The sequence below is a fragment of the Elgaria multicarinata genome, chromosome 2, assembly GCF_023053635.1.
Source record: "Elgaria multicarinata webbii isolate HBS135686 ecotype San Diego chromosome 2, rElgMul1.1.pri, whole genome shotgun sequence".
Classification (NCBI taxonomy): domain Eukaryota; kingdom Metazoa; phylum Chordata; class Lepidosauria; order Squamata; family Anguidae; genus Elgaria; species Elgaria multicarinata.
In genome coordinates, this window is record NC_086172.1 from 175,467,876 (window position 1) to 175,485,188 (window position 17,313).

Sequence of the window (17,313 nt, forward strand, 5' to 3'; positions counted from 1 at the left end):
CCTGATGGCTTGCCACCCCTCGCTTTTAGGATAACAAGTAGATGGCCCTGGATTGTTCTGGCAGTGGGGAGTTCACCTCTGCTTCTCAGAGCTGTAGAAAGTGCTAAGGCAGAAGCCTATGTGTAAGCAGAAAACCGAAGGACATGCCTGCAAGTTTGGAGTGGGACTGGAATAAATACACAGAGACCTGAGCTGCTCTCTGCAAGAATCTTGGGGTGCTGGTGCCCCCCTAGAAATCTGGGTGCAAGGCGGGTGAGCATCCAAGAGGAACACAAAAAGAGAGAATAATCTCAGGATGCTATAAACAAATTTAACAGAGAAAAGCCCAATATGTTTCGGCCTTGTGCTTTTTATCAGGCCTTCTTCGAGGGACTGTAAGAATACACATATGCAACATGGATGAGACAACACAAAAAATAAATTTTCAGTTAGAAAAGCACATTGCAAGCATGGCCTGTTCATACATGCAACAATAGCTGAGTCTAGATATGAGACAACCTTGAGTGAATTGCTCTGTCACGGTAACACCTGTAAGGAACTCTTTTTGTCCAACTATATTAAAAACATAGCCTCCAGCACACCTGACCCGGTCGCCAGTGTTTATAGAGAGATAATCTGCTGAAAATAATGTCTGCAGACGTTGTTACAAGCATGTAACATTTTAACTGTTTTGTACTATTTAAATATATCCACAGGCCTTACTTTCAATGTGCCCTATGAATCATTTATGTGTAATATTGAAACTGTGTTATTATCAATTATTACCTATATTATCTTTAAACCACAATGTAAAGTAGGCTGGTATTATCGCGGCCATGTAGTAAGGGCTGGGGAATCAGGCTTAAGGCTCAGACAATAGTTACAAGCTTGAGGCCACCTCGTGAGTCAAGGTTTGATTTGAAGCAAGAATTTCCTAGCTTATTGTCTATGCCAAGGGTACTGCTAGGGCCAGGCCTCACACAAATCTGCATATAATTGGCACATGTTGATTTATTGGACTCTTCTCCCCGCTGCAGGGGTAATGGACATCTTGACCCTGTGGGGAAGTTTTCCTTGTGTGTCGTGTCTTTTTTTAGATTGTAACCCTGAGGGCAGGGACTGTCTTCTTTGCTAATTGATTGTAAGCCACTCTGAGAGCCTTCTTTTTGGTTGAGGAGCAGGGTAAAAATCTGATAAATAAATAAATAAATGTGGAAATAATTACTAGGGCCGTAGCTAGACCTAAGGTTTATCCCAGGATCATCCCGGGTTCGTCCCTGCCTGAGCGCTGGATGCCCTGCGTAGCGCTTAGATGAACAGGTTTGACCCCAGGACAATCCTGGGATAAACTTTAGGTCTAGCTACGGCCTAGGATTAATTTACATTTCACTGGTGGAAAGTGATCCCAAATAAATTAATTTTACAAAATAATTTGCACCTTGCTATATCAACTCATACCAATGGAAAAAGTTGTGTTCTAAGTTTCATTGCCATGCAGGGAGATATTTATTGTGTGGGGTGGGTGGGGGGTGTTGCAGCAGGTGGGGAGAGAAGTTAACCCTGGCCTCTTCAGCTGCAATCCCCCTTGAAAGAAAATCTTCCATAGGCTCCAATGGATATTCAAGGCCCTGGAGAATAGATCTAGTGTCGTAGGCAATAAATCCAGAGATAGCAATGCCCCTGGCTCACGCTTTTTATTTATTTATTTAATTTATTTATTGCATTTTTATACCGCCCAATAGCTGAAGCTCCCTGGGCGGTTCACAAAAACTAAAACCATTCAAAATATAAAACAAACAGTATAAAAACATGATATAAAATACACATTAAAACTGATTAAAAACATACCATACATGATTAAAACAACTTTAAAACATCCTAAAAACATCCTAAAATTTCATTGGATAGGCCTGCTGGAATAGATTATTTTTATTTATTTATTTATTTATTTATATTTATTTATTTATTATATTTCTCTACCACCCAATAGCCAAAGTTCTCTGGATGGTTCACAACAATTAAAACCACAAAATACAGCATAAAATATTTTATGAAAATTTGAAAGTTTAAAATTACAGTATAAAATCAAACCTATCAGCAATGCAGAGATTTAAAATACAATAACAGATTTGAAAGAACAGAATTCCTAGCAACTATGCTTCTCAAACAAAAGGAGTGATAAAACAAGGCAATCTGAGTCAATGCTAATAAAATTATAAGCACTGTATGATGGGGTGGGGAAATATTAAATCCAACCACTATATTTCACTGGGATCTAGTAACTTTGGTGAAGTTTACATGAACATATGGAGGGAGAAAGAGAGGTTTATCAAATTATACATGATGTGGAGCAAGTGGATACAGAAATGGATAGAGAGCCATGCTGGATCAGACCAAGGGTCCATCTAGTCCAGCACTCTGTTCACACAGTGGCCAACCAGCCATCCGCCAGGGATGAACAAGCAGGACATGGTGCAACAGCACCCTCCCGCCCATGTTCCCCAGCAACTGGTGCACACAGGCTTACTGCCTCGAATACTGGAGATAGCACACAACCATAAGGGCTAGTAGCCATTGATAGCCTTCTCCTCCAGGAATTTATCCAGCCCCCTTTTAACGCCATCCAAATTGGCGGCCATCATCTTGTGGTAGTGAATTCCAAAGTTTAACTTCCTTTTATCTGTCCTGAATCTTCATGGGATGACCCCATTGGGTTCTAGTATTTTGAGGGAGAAAAATGTCTCCTGATCCACTTTTTTACACCTCCTCTTAGCCTCCTTTTTTCTAAGCTGAACAATCCCAGCTGTTGTAACCTTCACTCACAGGGGAAATGCTCCAGCCCCTTAATCATTCTACTTGCCTGTTTCCAGCTCCATAATATCCTTTTTTAAGGTGTGGTGACCAGAACTGTAGAATCACAGAATAGCAGAGTTGGAAGGGGCCTACAAGGCCATCAAGTCCAACACAGTATTCTAAGTGTAGTGGCACCATAGATTTGTATAAAGGCAGTATGATACTGGCAGTTTTATGCTCAATTCCTTTTCTTAGAATCATAGAATAGCAGAGTTGGAAGGGGCCTATAAGGCCATCGAGTCCAACCCCCTGCTCAATGCAGGAATCCACCCTAAAGCATCCCTGACAGGTGGTTGTCCAGCTGCCTCTTGTAATGTAGGCATTATAATCTTATAATGCCTAACATGGAGATTGCCTTCTTTACACTGGATTAACATTTTTATTGAGCTGTCCACCACCACGATATCTCTTTCTTGGTTGGTCACAGCTATCTCAGATCCCATCAAATTATACTTGAAAGTGGGACTTCCCACCCCTCTGCCCCTGTCATGTATCACTTGCTTACATTGAACCACATCTGCCATTTGGATGCCCATTCTCCCAATCTGGAGAGGTCCTTTAGGAGCGTCTCACCATCTCTTTTTGTTCAGCAGGTGCACACCTGGGGCGGGCTCAGCTCCAGAACCTGCCCCCCCCACCCCAAAATGCAGGCCTTAACTTCCATGTCTTTTACCCTCGATCTCAGACGCATGTAGGGGGGAGAGAAGGGACGAGGGCGGAAAGCAGGCTTGCGGGCAGATGGAGGCGCTCTCTGCACACACTCAGAGGTACCCTCTTCTTCCTGGTCACCTCGAATGCCCCGGTTCATGGGTGGTGGGGGGTGATAAAAGAAGGAAGGAAGGAGCGTCTCTGAGAATGTACAGAGTGCGCTGCGTCCACCACCTCCTCCCCAAACATGACGGCTGCGGTGGCAACAGAAGCCGCCAGGAAGCGAGGGAGGCAGCCGGGCCCTCGAGGGTTGCCCCTTTAACGGGCGGGGAGGCGAGGCGAGGCGAGGCGGCGACGGACGGCTGCCTGCCTGGGTGGATGAAGGGCCGGGCCGACGCCGCGGACGTGCCGGTGCCGCCTCCCCCTCCCTCGCTCCCTCTCCGCCCCGAAGGCCCGTCGTGTGAGGAGGAGCCGTCGCCGCCTGATCATTACTGCGCCGCCGCTCCTCCTCCTCCTCCTCCTCCTCTTCTCCAGCTCGCCTGCCTGCCTGCCTGCCTGCCTTCCCTTTTCTGACAAGCCGCCGGCCGCCCGGGCTCCTTTCCTCCCCTCAGGTACGTCGCGGCCGCCGCCGCCGCCGCCGCCGCCTCCCGCTCCCTGCCTCTCAGCGAGAGCGGCCGGTTAGTCAGCGAGCAGCCGGGCCCGGCTGGGAAACGGGCGGGCTGGGGCGGCTGCTTGGCTTTCGTGGCACTGCTGTGGTGGCGGCCGCCGCCACTCCGGATTCCTCCGCCTTGGCCCGCTAGGCCCGACGCCGTGAGGCGAAGTGGCTCAGGACCGGCTGGCGGGGTCTCCCGGCCTCACGCCTCAGGGGTCGCCTCGTGGAAGACGAGGAGGAGGAGGAGGAGGAGGAGGGGATGGGAATTGGGGCGGGGGGCGTTGAAGGGAGCGATCCCCGCTGCCCTCACGCCTCTGCAGGCCCGGCAGCTTTTTTTGGGGGGGGGTTCATTAGGGGAGGAGGCACTGAACCCCCCTTTCTATTGAGTGCTCTCTGACCTCCTGTTTCTCCTGCTCAGAAAGAAGCACCTTTGCAGACCGGGGGGGGGGGAGGAAGGGAAGGCGAGAAGGGGACCCCCCCCTCTTTGCTACACGCCAAGAGGCGTTTGGTTTTGATACACCCCACCCCACGCACCCCAGTGGAGTAACTCCTTGAGCCCACGGACAATTTGCCCAAATCTAAGGGGGGGGGCTCTAGAGGTGGGGGGACACTATGTTCTCTTTTGCCCCCCTTTTTTAAATGGGAGAACCAGGACCCCCAGTTAAAATTATAACCCCTAGAAGGCTTCACTTTTGTCACCTTGTGTGGAAATCATGTTCAGGGTGCAGTGGAGATACAAGGGGGCCCTCCCTGAACTCCCCCCACCCCACAATATGTGCTGAAATGATGTAGGGATCCCCCATATCTATCTATCTGGTTTTAATCCAATATTTTGTCTAAACAAGGCAGTGGTGGTCCAGACTAAGGCAGCAATATTATGCACATAACTGGGAGTAAGTCCGATTGAGCCCAGTGAGGTTTACTTCTGAGTAGACATGCATAGGATTGTACTGCATTTAACAGAGAATACAAGGAGTCCAAGTGAGGTGTCTGGGGTCAGAATGGAGGAAGTCCTTGGGAGGGGGACCTGCAATCCTAGACATATTTAGGGGCCAATGGTTAGGCAGAAAGTCCTACAACTCCCAGCATCCCCCAGTCAGTATGGCTCATTGGAGAATGCTGGGAGTTGTAGGACTTTTTTTCTGTCTAAACATGCAAAGGATTGTACCTTTAATTGGAAGTAAGTCTGTGGGGCTTACTTCTGAGTAGACATGTGTAGAATTTTACTGTGAGGGCTGGATAGGAAATTTTTGTATCTCTGATTGAAAAATGCCAAGCTATGTTTTGATGTATTTGGAGGGTGCATGTCCCTGCTCAGAAAATGTGTGTGTTTTCTTTCCCCATCACTGATCCTAATTCTGGGGTCCTCGTGAGTATGTTTGAGGCTATCAGGACTCTTTTGAGTAAAGTAAGACAGTTTGCTTTCCCAGGAAATTGATAAACTGCACTGAGATGGGTCCATCTCGGGTTCCCTTGCTGACCCCTTGCAGTTGAGGTCAGCAGGGATAGGTTTGGTAACAGGGCCTTTCCTTTCTCAGAGTTGAAAGGGTGATGGGCTTGTGGGAGGTTATGTTGGCGTAAGCCTTGGTATGAATAATTTTTGAAAGACTATTCATGCTTCTGTGCTTGCTGGCCATGGGTGTGGGGTGGTAAACAAAGGCCTAGTTCAGACATAATGTTAAACTATGGATTTAGTGTTACAGGAACACGCTGGTACAAGCTTCGGGAAAGCACGCTCCCCCCTCCTCTGTATGACGGGAGATAGAAAGCATCCACCTTAGAACTATCCACAGTTTCCTGTGATGATTAAACACAGGAGAACTGTGGTTTGTTCTAAAGCAGGAACTCTTAATCTCCTTGCACATACAAAGGAGGGGTGCAGGGAAGCTCATGAGGAACATAGGAAATTGCATTATAGTGAGTCAGAGCATTGGTTTATCTCGGCCTTCCCTAACCTCGTGCCCTCCTGATGTGTTGGACTGCAGCTCCCATGAGCCCCAGTCAGCATGGCCAGTGGAAAGGTATGATGGGAGTTTTAGTCCCAAGCATCTGGATGACACCAGGTTGCCTACTCCTGGTCTATACTGACAGGGATTGTTGAGTTTGGAAAGAAGGAGGCTAAGGGGAGACATGATAGAGGTGTACAAAATGATGCATGGTGTGAAGAATGTGGACAGGGATACATTTTTCCTCTCTCTCAAAATACTAGCACCCGGGTCATTCCATGAAGCGGATTCCTGCATTGAGCAGGGGGTTGGACTCGATGGCCTTGTAGGCCCCTTCCAACTCTGCTATTCTATGACTGCTGGGAGATATAAGGAAGGACTTCTTCACACAGCTCATAATGAAACTACGGAATGTAGTGATGACCAGGTGTAGTGATGGCCACCAATTTAGATAAATTTAGATAAATTCCTGGAGGAGAAGGCTATCAGGGGCTACTAGTTCTGATGGCTGTGTGCTACCTCCAGTTGCTGGGGAACATGGGTGGGAGGGTGCTGTTGCACCTTGTCCTGCTTGTGGGTCTCTAGTTGATAGCTGGCTGGGTACTGTGTGAAGAGTGTGCTGGATTAGATGGACCCTTGGTCTGATCTAGCATGCCTCTTCTTATGTTCTTATGCCAGTCTGTTCCTCTGAAATTCATACAAATTTGGAGTGTTTCTAGCGGTGCCTGGGCTGAGACTGACTTTCAGTTAATGCTATTGTTGACTGTGTAAATTGTAAAAGCACAGTGTCACTGAGCTTAATTTTGTTCGGAGGGGAGTTGTATTAGAACATAAATAAAATAGTCTATATGATAAAATAGATGTAATTAATTTTGTCACTCGTTTTAATGCATTTCTCTCCCCCCTCCTCCATTTTACTTCAGTATCAACATTTAGTACATTTACTTCAGTATCAACATTTATATAAAAGAGGGCAATCTTTCCATTGCATTTAAAAGTGAGCTTCATTTGGTGTTTAAAAATTATGGAAATGGACTTAATGCTGTGGTGGGGAAGTACAGAACTACTGCAGTAATATATCCTGGACGCAACTATTGCTATAATGGTATTCTTCTTCACTCTTGTGTCACAGCTGTATGATGAGCCTGGTATATGCAGTCTTCCTCATGGTTTAGTAATCAGGTTTAGCTTGATAAAACTGCTTTGTTAATAGATTCTCTGAGATCTTTGCTTACTGAGAAGGTTTAGGGACTTGGATTTCTTTAGAAGGAGCGGTGTACTTTGCCTCAAATGTCACTGACTTTAGGGAAGTAGCAGCTTTTAATAGAGCAGCAAATGAAGTCTAGCCCTGCAGTCCTAAATATACTTATCTTGGATCATGTCCCACTCAATTCATTGGAACGTCCTATTTAAGTATGTGCTTTGGGTTGTAGCCTAAGACCAATAGATTGTGTAGTTCCTCTTCCTAAATAAGCTAAAATTACAGTAGTGCTCTTCATCCTCAAAAATGTTTTTCGAAAATTGTAAAGACATCGCATTGACTCCCTGACTGGGTTTGGATGTCATGATAACCAACAGTTATTATTATTATTATTATTATTATTATTATTATTATTATTAATTTATATAGCACCATCAATGTACATGGTGCTGTACAGAGTAAAACAGTTAAATAGTCAATGGTGGGTTATTGTGCCATCTCTTGGGTCTTTTTCCCATCACGGTTGGTTATTCAGCCAAAATAACCAATGCAAATAACCAACGCAAATAACCAGCCCTATGGAGAGTTGATTATTTGAACAACTGTTAGTTATCGTGTCGTATGTCGGGCACAGTTGACTATTTTGTCGCACACGTTTGGTTATTTTCGGCCACTACAGAGTCCCCTGGCAAGAGCAACCAAAGTGGTGGCTGACGCTCTAGTCCAGCTGCAGAACTTGCAATGGCTGATGGGATACCAGCGGGAGGACTGAGGGAGGGAGAGAGGTCGGGGCATGTGTTAATCAAACACACCATTAACTAATAGTCAAGTCGGCACTGGCCTTAATCCACACCACAGTAGATTATAATAATGTCGTGTGGGGATAATCAACCATGGAGTGGACTATTAACTCACCATTGACATTTGTGTTGTCTCAATGCAGCCCCTGACTAGTTCTTGTTCTGTCTCCAGCCTCCCTCTTTTTGGGGAAAAGGCTGTGATGAGGGTAGTCATTCTGCAGTCACTGATGCACTTGGATTCCTACCAGCCTGACTGCTGCTATTGCTATCAGTAATAATAGCATTCCCCACTTTTGTGACTCAAAATGGAACCACCAAAGGTGATTATTCACCCAAGTATGGTACTGAGATTGTGCTTATTGTGCAATTGCCCTGCTTCACTCACGGAATTTGATCAGACATCGTTGTCTTCCACTAGTGATTCTCATGTGGCTTCTAGCTCTTCTCTTACCACAAGAAAATCCATTAAAGAGGAGAAGATAGAAGAGATGGACAATGTCTTGGGGGGGGGTTGGACTTGATGGCCTTATAGGCCCCTTCCAACTCTGCTATTCTATGATTCTAGGAGCTGTGGGTTTGGAAGCACCCTGTCTCTTTGATACTTTAATAACTTTTGGTGATGCTTGATGCTGCTGTTTATAAATGGTGGGACTGGCTCATAATTTCCTTGGGATTTTCCTATAAGGTCTCATTGGAGGATGCTCTGAAGTCATCCCCCCTGTATATGAGACTTGTGGATGGTGAAGGATGAGATTACATCAACTGATTTTCCTGTTCAGCTGCCTGCACTCTTGTTCAGCCTTCCCCAACCTGCTGGCCTCCATATGTGTTAGACTACAACTCCCATAATCCCCAGTCATCATGGAACCTAGGAACCTAAGAAGCTGCCCTTATAGTGAGTCCATCTAGCCCAGTTTTGTCGACACTGACTGGCATCAATGGCTGTTAAGGGTTTCAGGATGGATTCTTTTCTAGCCCTCTCTGGAGAAGCTGGGGATCGAACCTGGGACCTTCTACATGCAAAGCATGTGCCCTATCACACTGAGCTATGGCCCCTCCCATGCTGCCTGTGCATGGCGAGAGTTGTAGTCCAACTCATCTGGAGGGCATCAGGTTGAGGAAGGGTGCAGCTGTTTCCCCTAGGTTTGACTGTGTGTAATTAATGACATTTCATATAGAGATATGTACTAAAAGTACTATAGCATGTCCTGTTACAATTGCTAAGACTTAAGAATGCTCTCATGATTCTTATATGTGCATTGGCTGTATGATAAGGGTGGAGAGAGATGCTTAGTCAAATCTTTTCAATGACAGAATTCTCCCCCTGACCTGCTAGATGTACGGTGAAATCATGTTCATATTTATAAGAACGTGAGGCTGCAGTCCTATGGACACTTACTGGGAATAAATCCCATTGAACCCAGTAGTACTTACTTCTATGTAGTAAGTACTGTACTGTAAGTTTTACTTATGGCAGCCAGGTTGGTCACCGGTGCATCTTGGGGTGAACATGTTACCCAACATTAAAATCACTCCACTGGCTGCCAATTAGTTTCCGGGCAAAGTACAAAGTGTTGGTCATTACCTTTAAAGCCCTAAATGGTTTGGGTCCAGGTTACCTGCGGGATCGCCTTCTCCCATACAGTCCGCCCCACACACTCAGGTCCTCTGGGGTGAATTTACTTCAGTCAGCTAAAACTAGGCTGACATCAGTTTCCCAGAGGACCTTTTCTTCTGTCGCCCCCAGATTGTGGAATGGCCTGCCGGAGGAGATTCGTAAAATTAACTCTCTGTGTGATTTTAAGGCGGCCTTAAAGACTAGCCTTTTCCGGCAGGCCTATCCAGATCAATGTTAAATCAAGAATTTTGAAGATGTATTGATTCCTGTTCTAATGTTGTTCCCCGCCTTGATCCAAAGGGAGAGGCGGGTAAGAAATTATTATTATTATTATTATTATTATTATTATTATTATTATTATTGTAAGTCTTACTAAGCTCATGGGGGTAAATCCCCTTGTAAGTGTGCACAGGACTGCAGTCTTTGAGTTGCATTTTGAAACTCTTGTAAAAGTTTAACCTGATAGTGGGGATGAAAGAGGTGGGATTTTGACCTTATTGTAAGCAGGGCTTTTATCTGTTTCAAACTTATCTGGCAGGATTTTAAAATGTCATGTTACCTAAATATATGAAAACGCCTTGAATGAAATTATTCTTGAGTAATCTGATGAATATGCCAGATACTGTAGACATACTGTATAACTACTGACTCTGCAAACAACTATGGCATGGTAACCTTTTAATCTCACTCGTTGATCTTTTTTCTGTATGCAGGAATCTTTTAACATAAAGAGGGAGGAAAAATGTTTTATGGACATTTCAAGGCACTGAAATATTGCTAACAGGCCTATTCTATGCAGAATTAGGTGTGTGCCCAAACCCATTGGAATCCATGCCCTTGGAAATGCATGACATTGCATAGGAACAAGCTGCAAGCAGTAGTCCATGAACTTCAGCTTGCTTTAATAAGTCGTTTTACCAAAGAAATAAAGTGAAGGGTGGAGAATAGCATGCCTCCAAAATAAATGTCGTTGAAGCATGGTGCTAAGTCTTCATAATGGGGTAGTGTATGTCTTGATTGCAGTATTTGGTCAGCTAAGGAATGTGTTAAGTAAGATTCTTAGTGTGAGTAAGAACTGTAAACCGGAAGTTGGTTCTTGAGAGGATTGTGTGAGGTTTTTTTAGTGGTGATTCCCTTGCGCGCCTTCTTAGGTCGAGTTTTTTCTCTCTCAAGGAAACACTGTCCCACTAAGGATAAGTATACATTTCTTGGACCTCTGTCTTCAAACGTGTTACGAAAAGAAAGCGCTGCAGCTCCCAACCTTTGGAAAAAATGATGCTTGTAACTGACAGACACAATTTCCTTCATTTAATGCTTGCTTGTGCTAAGTAATGTCATTCAAGCTGCACATTCCCCCACTCCCTTTGTTGACTGTTATAGACTAGTCCAGTCTTCCCCAAACTTGTGCCCCCCAGTATCTTCCGGCTGGCTGGAGGGTACTGTGAATTACAGTCCAACACATCTAGAGGGCACCAGGTTGGAGACGGCTGGAATAGACGCCATCGATTGTAAGACGCACACTAATTTCAGTACCACCAACAGAAAAAAGCTTTGATTCTAAGAAATAATAAATGACCTGCGATTCTAAGACGCACCCCGTTTTTAGAGATGTTTATATGGGGAAAAAAGTGCGTCTTAGAATTGAAGAAATACAGTAAGTTGTGGGACTAGTCAGTCTCTTAACAGAATCCTGTAATTTATTTATTTTTTTAAAAAAAATCTCCTCCCTTTGTTCAAGTTGGTTTTGTAATAATTTAATTCTCTCTATTCTGAGCAGTTCCTATTCTTGACACTAAATAAAGACTAAATAGCAGTGGCAGCCATCCTGGATGCTGTTGAAATCCCTCAGCCAGCAGTGCCATTGCATTTGCTGCATTTCTCAGATTGTATGCTGAATTTTCATAATTAAAATAATTCCCCTTTTCTGCATAAACAGGTGAACAGTGGTTTTGGAGGAAATGGCAAATCTGCATTTTATAAAAGTGTGAAAACCCTGTCATTGTTCTTTTATTAAACTTTCTGGATTCTTACTTAGGGCACAATCCTATGCATGTACATTGATGGTACTATATAAATAAATAAATAATAATAATAATGTTTATACAGGAAAAAAGTCCTACAACTCTCAACATTCCCCAGCCAACATGGGGAAATTCTAAACATGCATAGGATTGCTCCCTTAGTCATAGAATTATAGAATAGCAGAGTTGGAAGGGGCCTATAAGGCCATCGAGTCCAACCCCCTACTCAATGCAGGAATCCACCCTAAAGCATTCCTGACAGATGGTTGTCCAGCTGCCTCTTGAATGACTCTAGTATGGGAGAGCCCACAACCTCCCTAGGTAACTGATTCCATTGTCGTACTGCTCTAACAGTCAGGAGGTTTTTCCTGATATCCAGCTGGAAATCTGCTTGCTCACTGGCTCTCTGCCTGTCAAGCAAGCAAGTAGAATCAAATAATCATAGACTAGAAGAGTTGGAAGGGGCCTATAAAGCCATCGAGTCCAACCCCCTGCTCAATCCAGGAATCCACCCTAAAGCATACCTGACAGATGGTTGTCCAGCTGCCTCTTGAAGGCCTCTAGTGTGGGAGAGCCCACAGCCTCCCTAGGTAACTTCTAAAATCTTTTGCTAATATTTGCAAAACTGCCTTAATGCTTGGCTGATAACAGTTCCACTCCATCTGTCTGAAGGCCATCACTTTTGAAAGGTTATTCTGTAAATATTACAAAGTTCAGTCTGTTACGGGGCTGTCCGGCATTCACTCTTCCTCTTGGTTGGGAGCTGTGCCATCTTTCATACCATATCAAAGAGAGAATTGGACTTGCTCAAGCTTGCACAGGGTGGTGTGATAATACAGCAAGCTGTGTAACAGCTCCCCCTCCCTCTCTCAAGTCATTCTGTACTCCACCTATTTCTGCTTTGGAGATTAGACGATCATGGGTCAAAGTACTTCCATTTGCTGCTTGAACCAGATTACAGTATGGTCACTGAAGCTTAGCAGTGGGTGTTAAAATAATTTTGGTAAATATAGGAAGCTTTATGGATACAGAAAAGTCTGTATGCCTAAATTGCAGTGGCCGGGTTGGGGTGGGGGAGAAAGAAGGGAGGGTCGTTTTCTGGAGTTGGGGTAGAAGAGGCATGGAAGTGGATTGCTGAGGCAGGTTATTCATGAAAGTTTCCTTGGCTGCCATTCACTTATGCTCAGACCTGGAAAAATATTTCAAATTCCTAATAGTCAAAAGCAAATAACTAGAAGCTATCCTGTACAATATTGAAGGGGGAGACCCAATTAAATTTCTAAATGCTAGCACAACATTTTTAGGAGCCTACAGCCTTAGGCACCAAGGACTTCTCCTGATCCTGCGAGAAATTGCAAACACACACACATATTATTTTGATAGTGGTTTGAGGATTCATTTAAACTTATTGTTTTCTTTTGTTACTCTGGAATAAAGTGCCGAGTGTTGCTAATTGTTGTCGATTCATGGTGCTGGAGAACCCACTGAAAGGTCACATAGTACTGTGAATGTACATGGTGTTTATAGAGTAACATGAGCAAAAGCCAGGCCCCTGCCCTGAAGAGCTTACAATCTAAATATATTCTCTGGTGCAGCTTGAGAGGCAAAGATAAGTACATGTTGTTATTCATATTGAGGATTATGACTAAGATCTTGATGGATACTTCAAGGAGGAGGTGAATTTTATCCTAGATCTGCATTTTTTTTTTAAAAAAAAGTATTCATGTTTTAGGACTTGCTTCATCTTGTTCAGGTTTTATAAAGCAGACTATAATGTGGGTTACAGTATGCTTTTCTGTTGAAACTACTGTGAACCCAGTCACTTCTAGTCAGAGATTTATCAGCACCCAGAGCTTGGAACGAAACTTCCTCTAGAATCTGGGTTAGATGAGTCCCTCTCCATGTGTTTGTAGATGTACACACTCTCTCATGCATGCACAGGGGCACCCACACGGGAGAGGGGAGGAGGACACAGAGAGAAAGGTGTGTGATAGAGAGAGAATTGGATGAGTTCTTAGAAAGACAGGAGATCAATGATGTACAAAAACAAAACCCCACCATAATAAAGGGGGGGGTGAGAAATAGCGAAAGGAGGCAGTACTTGAAATGATGGTGCTATCATGAAAGGGATAGGACTGCAAAATACGCTTTTTGGATGCTTGTTGAGGCATACTCGATTCGAGGAGATCTTTTGGTTATATTGAAGGGCGGCGAGAAGTAAAATCTCTTATTGGAAGTGATCGGATTCATGACAACATCACAGGCACTCTGTGCATTTTTAAAAATTGATATAATTGTGGAAATAAATGGGAATGAGAGCAAGCTCAGCAACTCCCTCCCCCAAAATTTGAGAAAATTGAATATTTTCTTGAAGTTGGGAGTATCCCCTTTCTGCAGCTCGCGGATGCTTTTGACTATTTTAAGAGGGGGGGGGAAGCTGACCAGGAAAAGTTTGCATTCCTTGGTTTTAAGGTGTTTCATTCTCCATTTGTGCATGAGACGGCTCCACATTCCAGCGAAGAGAATTTGTGTCCTGTTCAGTGTCTGTTTTGGCTCTATTATGAGCTTGCTTCGCAAAGGACCTGAAAGTAACTACCACAGGCAAACAATGCCTAATTGCTCTGCTGCGACTAGCTGGACTTAATGAGTACGGTAGTTTAATTAGATTATATTTGAGTGAATAAGTAAATCTTCAAAATGAGCTTGAAGGCATATTAGCGTGTCAGATAAAGGCTTGGAGAGAGGTTCTAGGCTTGCATCAGTAGAGGCAGCTTTCAATGAGAACTATTGTGGTACACAGTGGCCTTTGCAGGCCACGTAAATTGCAATACCTCCAGGCCTTATTTATCCATGCATGGGACCCCAGAAGGGCCTGGATAAATGTTCTCTTTTTGCCTCTTGGGTTTTTAAAGTACCTGACAGCAGGTACTCCAGGGGGCCCTTGACAATTCATGGGCCCCTCCTACATTGCAGGTCCTCTGCTGTCTTGCGTGGCGGTGCTCTGATCAGTCTTGGGTGGCTAGTTATAGGAACCACCCTTTTAATTCCCCCTGATGTTTGTTTATTTATTTATATGCCAGCTGCGCCCCTTCCTAGAGTCGGAAGACCTAAAGACGGTAGTGCACGCACTGTAACTTCGAGGCTCGACTTCTGCAATGTACTCTACATGGGGCTACCTTTGTGCCTAGTCCGGAAACTTCAACTAGTTCAAAATATGGCAGCCAGGCTGGTCACCGGTACACCTAGGGGTGACCACATTACACCAGTTTTAAAATCTCTTCACTGTCTGCCAATTAGTTTCCGGGCAAAGTATAAAGTGTTGTTTTCACCTTGAAAGCCCTACATGGTTTGGGTCCAGGCTACCTGTGGGATCACCTTCTCCGGTACAATCCGCCCCACACACTCAGGTCCTCTGGGAAGAATTTACTCCAGTCAACAAAAACAAGGCTGACAACTAGTACCCAGAGGACCTTTTCCTATGCCTCTCCCAGATTATAGAATGCCCTGCCAGGAGAGATTCGTCAACTTAACAGTCTTCTGGATTTTAAGAAAGCTATAAAGACTGATCTCTTCCGGCAGGCTTACCCAGTTGAATTTTAAGATGCCATTTAATAATGTGCTGCTTTTAATGATGTATTCGTTTTGAATGTTTTAATTATATGTATTTTATGGCGTTTGCATTTGTGTTGTACCCTGCCTCGATCCGGAGGGAGAGGCGGGTAACAAATAAAATTATTATTATTATTGTTGTTGTTGTTGTTGTTATTATATGTATAAACAGTTCCACATAGAGAGATAACTAAATGGTGTACAATAAATTAAAACACAACATCCAAAAAGTTGTAGTAAAAGTAAATAGATCAATAAAAGAATAGCTGGAAGTAATCATCAGTAAGGAAATGCTTGCCTGAAAATAAAAGTCTTTCAAAAACAAAGTAGTATCGGTGCGTGCCTTATCTCAGTTACAAGGGGCATTTCATTAGGTGGGAGCGTCTGCGTTAAAGGCTCTGTTCTTGGTGGTTTCAAAGCAGATTTCTGACCCATGTGGGGCCATCAGGAGGGCTTCTTTTGAAGACCCTCTGTCATTGGGCAGGATGATAAGGATTTTGTATCATTCCAGGGCATTGTGGGAAATTAATATGGCTCCTAGACTCTGCAGCTCTTTTGAAAAAGACTGGACCAAGGCAGGAATCATCAATGGGTGGACACTGGAACCCAGCTGCTGAATGATGATGCCATTGTGTTGACAGCAGGCCTGCCTTGCAGACCCATCATTGGCTACTGGCGTGTCTATCTTGGTGGGCCACAAATTATACAAGTCTGGGTAGGAGTATTGGATTTATAAAAACCTGGGTTCAAATTCCTGCACTAATATGAAGCTGGGTTCCAAACTGGATGGGGCTATCTACACCTCAGGACCTGATTGTGAACTACCTTGCCAAGGTCAGCTAGTCATGGCAGGGCTTTTTGGGTAGGATGGAAGAACTCTCAGGTTTTGATTTAGAGTGCTTTCAGACAGAAGAAAATCACGTTTCCTTACCATTGCTCTGCTTCTCTTCCACGTTTGAAACGAGCTGAATTACACGGGAAGAGATTAGCGACCACATGGTCTGTTATTTAAAACTCCCCAGTTCATATAGTTCAGTGGGACAGCATCCTCTAGTGGATGTTTTATAGTGCAACTTTCAGAGGAATCGGGTTTTCCTAGGTTTATTTTTGAACGGATTAACTGGGAAAAGGATCAGGAGACACACAGGAGGCTCACAACGTTGTCAAAATAACCCATGAACTTCCATGAGTCATGAGTGTGTTATAAATTGCTTGTTTAAAGAAGCCCTTAAGGTGCATCTTATGAAAACTGACTTTTGGGGTTCTTAAGCCCCTAATGGTTTATACATTATTCTGGTCTCAAATAGCCCTTTGGATAACTTGAGTATGTTGCTGCGTAAACTTTTTCGAATAATCTTCTTTGCTCTGAAGGTGATGGATCAGGAAACTAGTATAGTGCTAGCATATCCTGGTGGTTTGCCTTCATGGTTAAGTTGTTTGTTTCTAAACTATACTAGCACCTAGGTGCATTTTGGGGATCATTTCAAATTCCCAGTGTGCTTGAAGATAATGTTACAGCCGCAGCTATCTTGTCTCAAATCTTGGCTTGGTGGTAGTTATTTCCATGCATGGTATTTCATGAAAGGGATTGATCTCTTCTTGCCAGTCCTGTGAGTTAGTGAGTGGGGTTTTTGCAGGGGTTGTTATTGAAGAATTTAGTGGTGGGAGTGAACCGAGTTTGAGTTAAGAATGTTCCTTAGTGAGGAGAGACCTGGGTGAAAAAAGCAGGGGATGATTTCCAAGTTGCATATAGCTATTTCTCAAAGTTATGGAGTGTCTGTTGCTAGATAATGCCATTGAAGGTAGACTTATTTCTAAACTCCAGTAGGAATTCTTAGTACAATAAAATGATGACCTCAAATGTTCCAAACTTCTTTACTGAGCATAATACCTGTACCAAGCAGGCCACTTTTTGCAGGGGAGACCATGAGAGAGATGGTAGTTCTTTTTCCTTTATGAGGTTCAGTGAGTTCACATTTCCTAACT

The 17,313-nt window shown here is 44.0% G+C and overlaps 1 protein-coding gene across 8 annotated transcripts in view; it reads left to right on the forward strand.

Annotated features, from left to right (window-relative positions):
* The first annotated feature begins 3,886 nt into the window (after nt 1–3,886).
* Nucleotides 3,887–17,313, forward strand: part of KTN1 (kinectin 1) — a 156,325-nt gene continuing 142,898 nt past the window's right edge. For all 8 annotated transcript variants that reach the window (XM_063118173.1, XM_063118172.1, XM_063118176.1 and 5 more), the window contains exon 1: nt 3,887–4,091. The gene's annotated coding sequence lies outside the window, so the exon portion shown is untranslated. The remainder of the gene's footprint in view (nt 4,092–17,313) is intronic.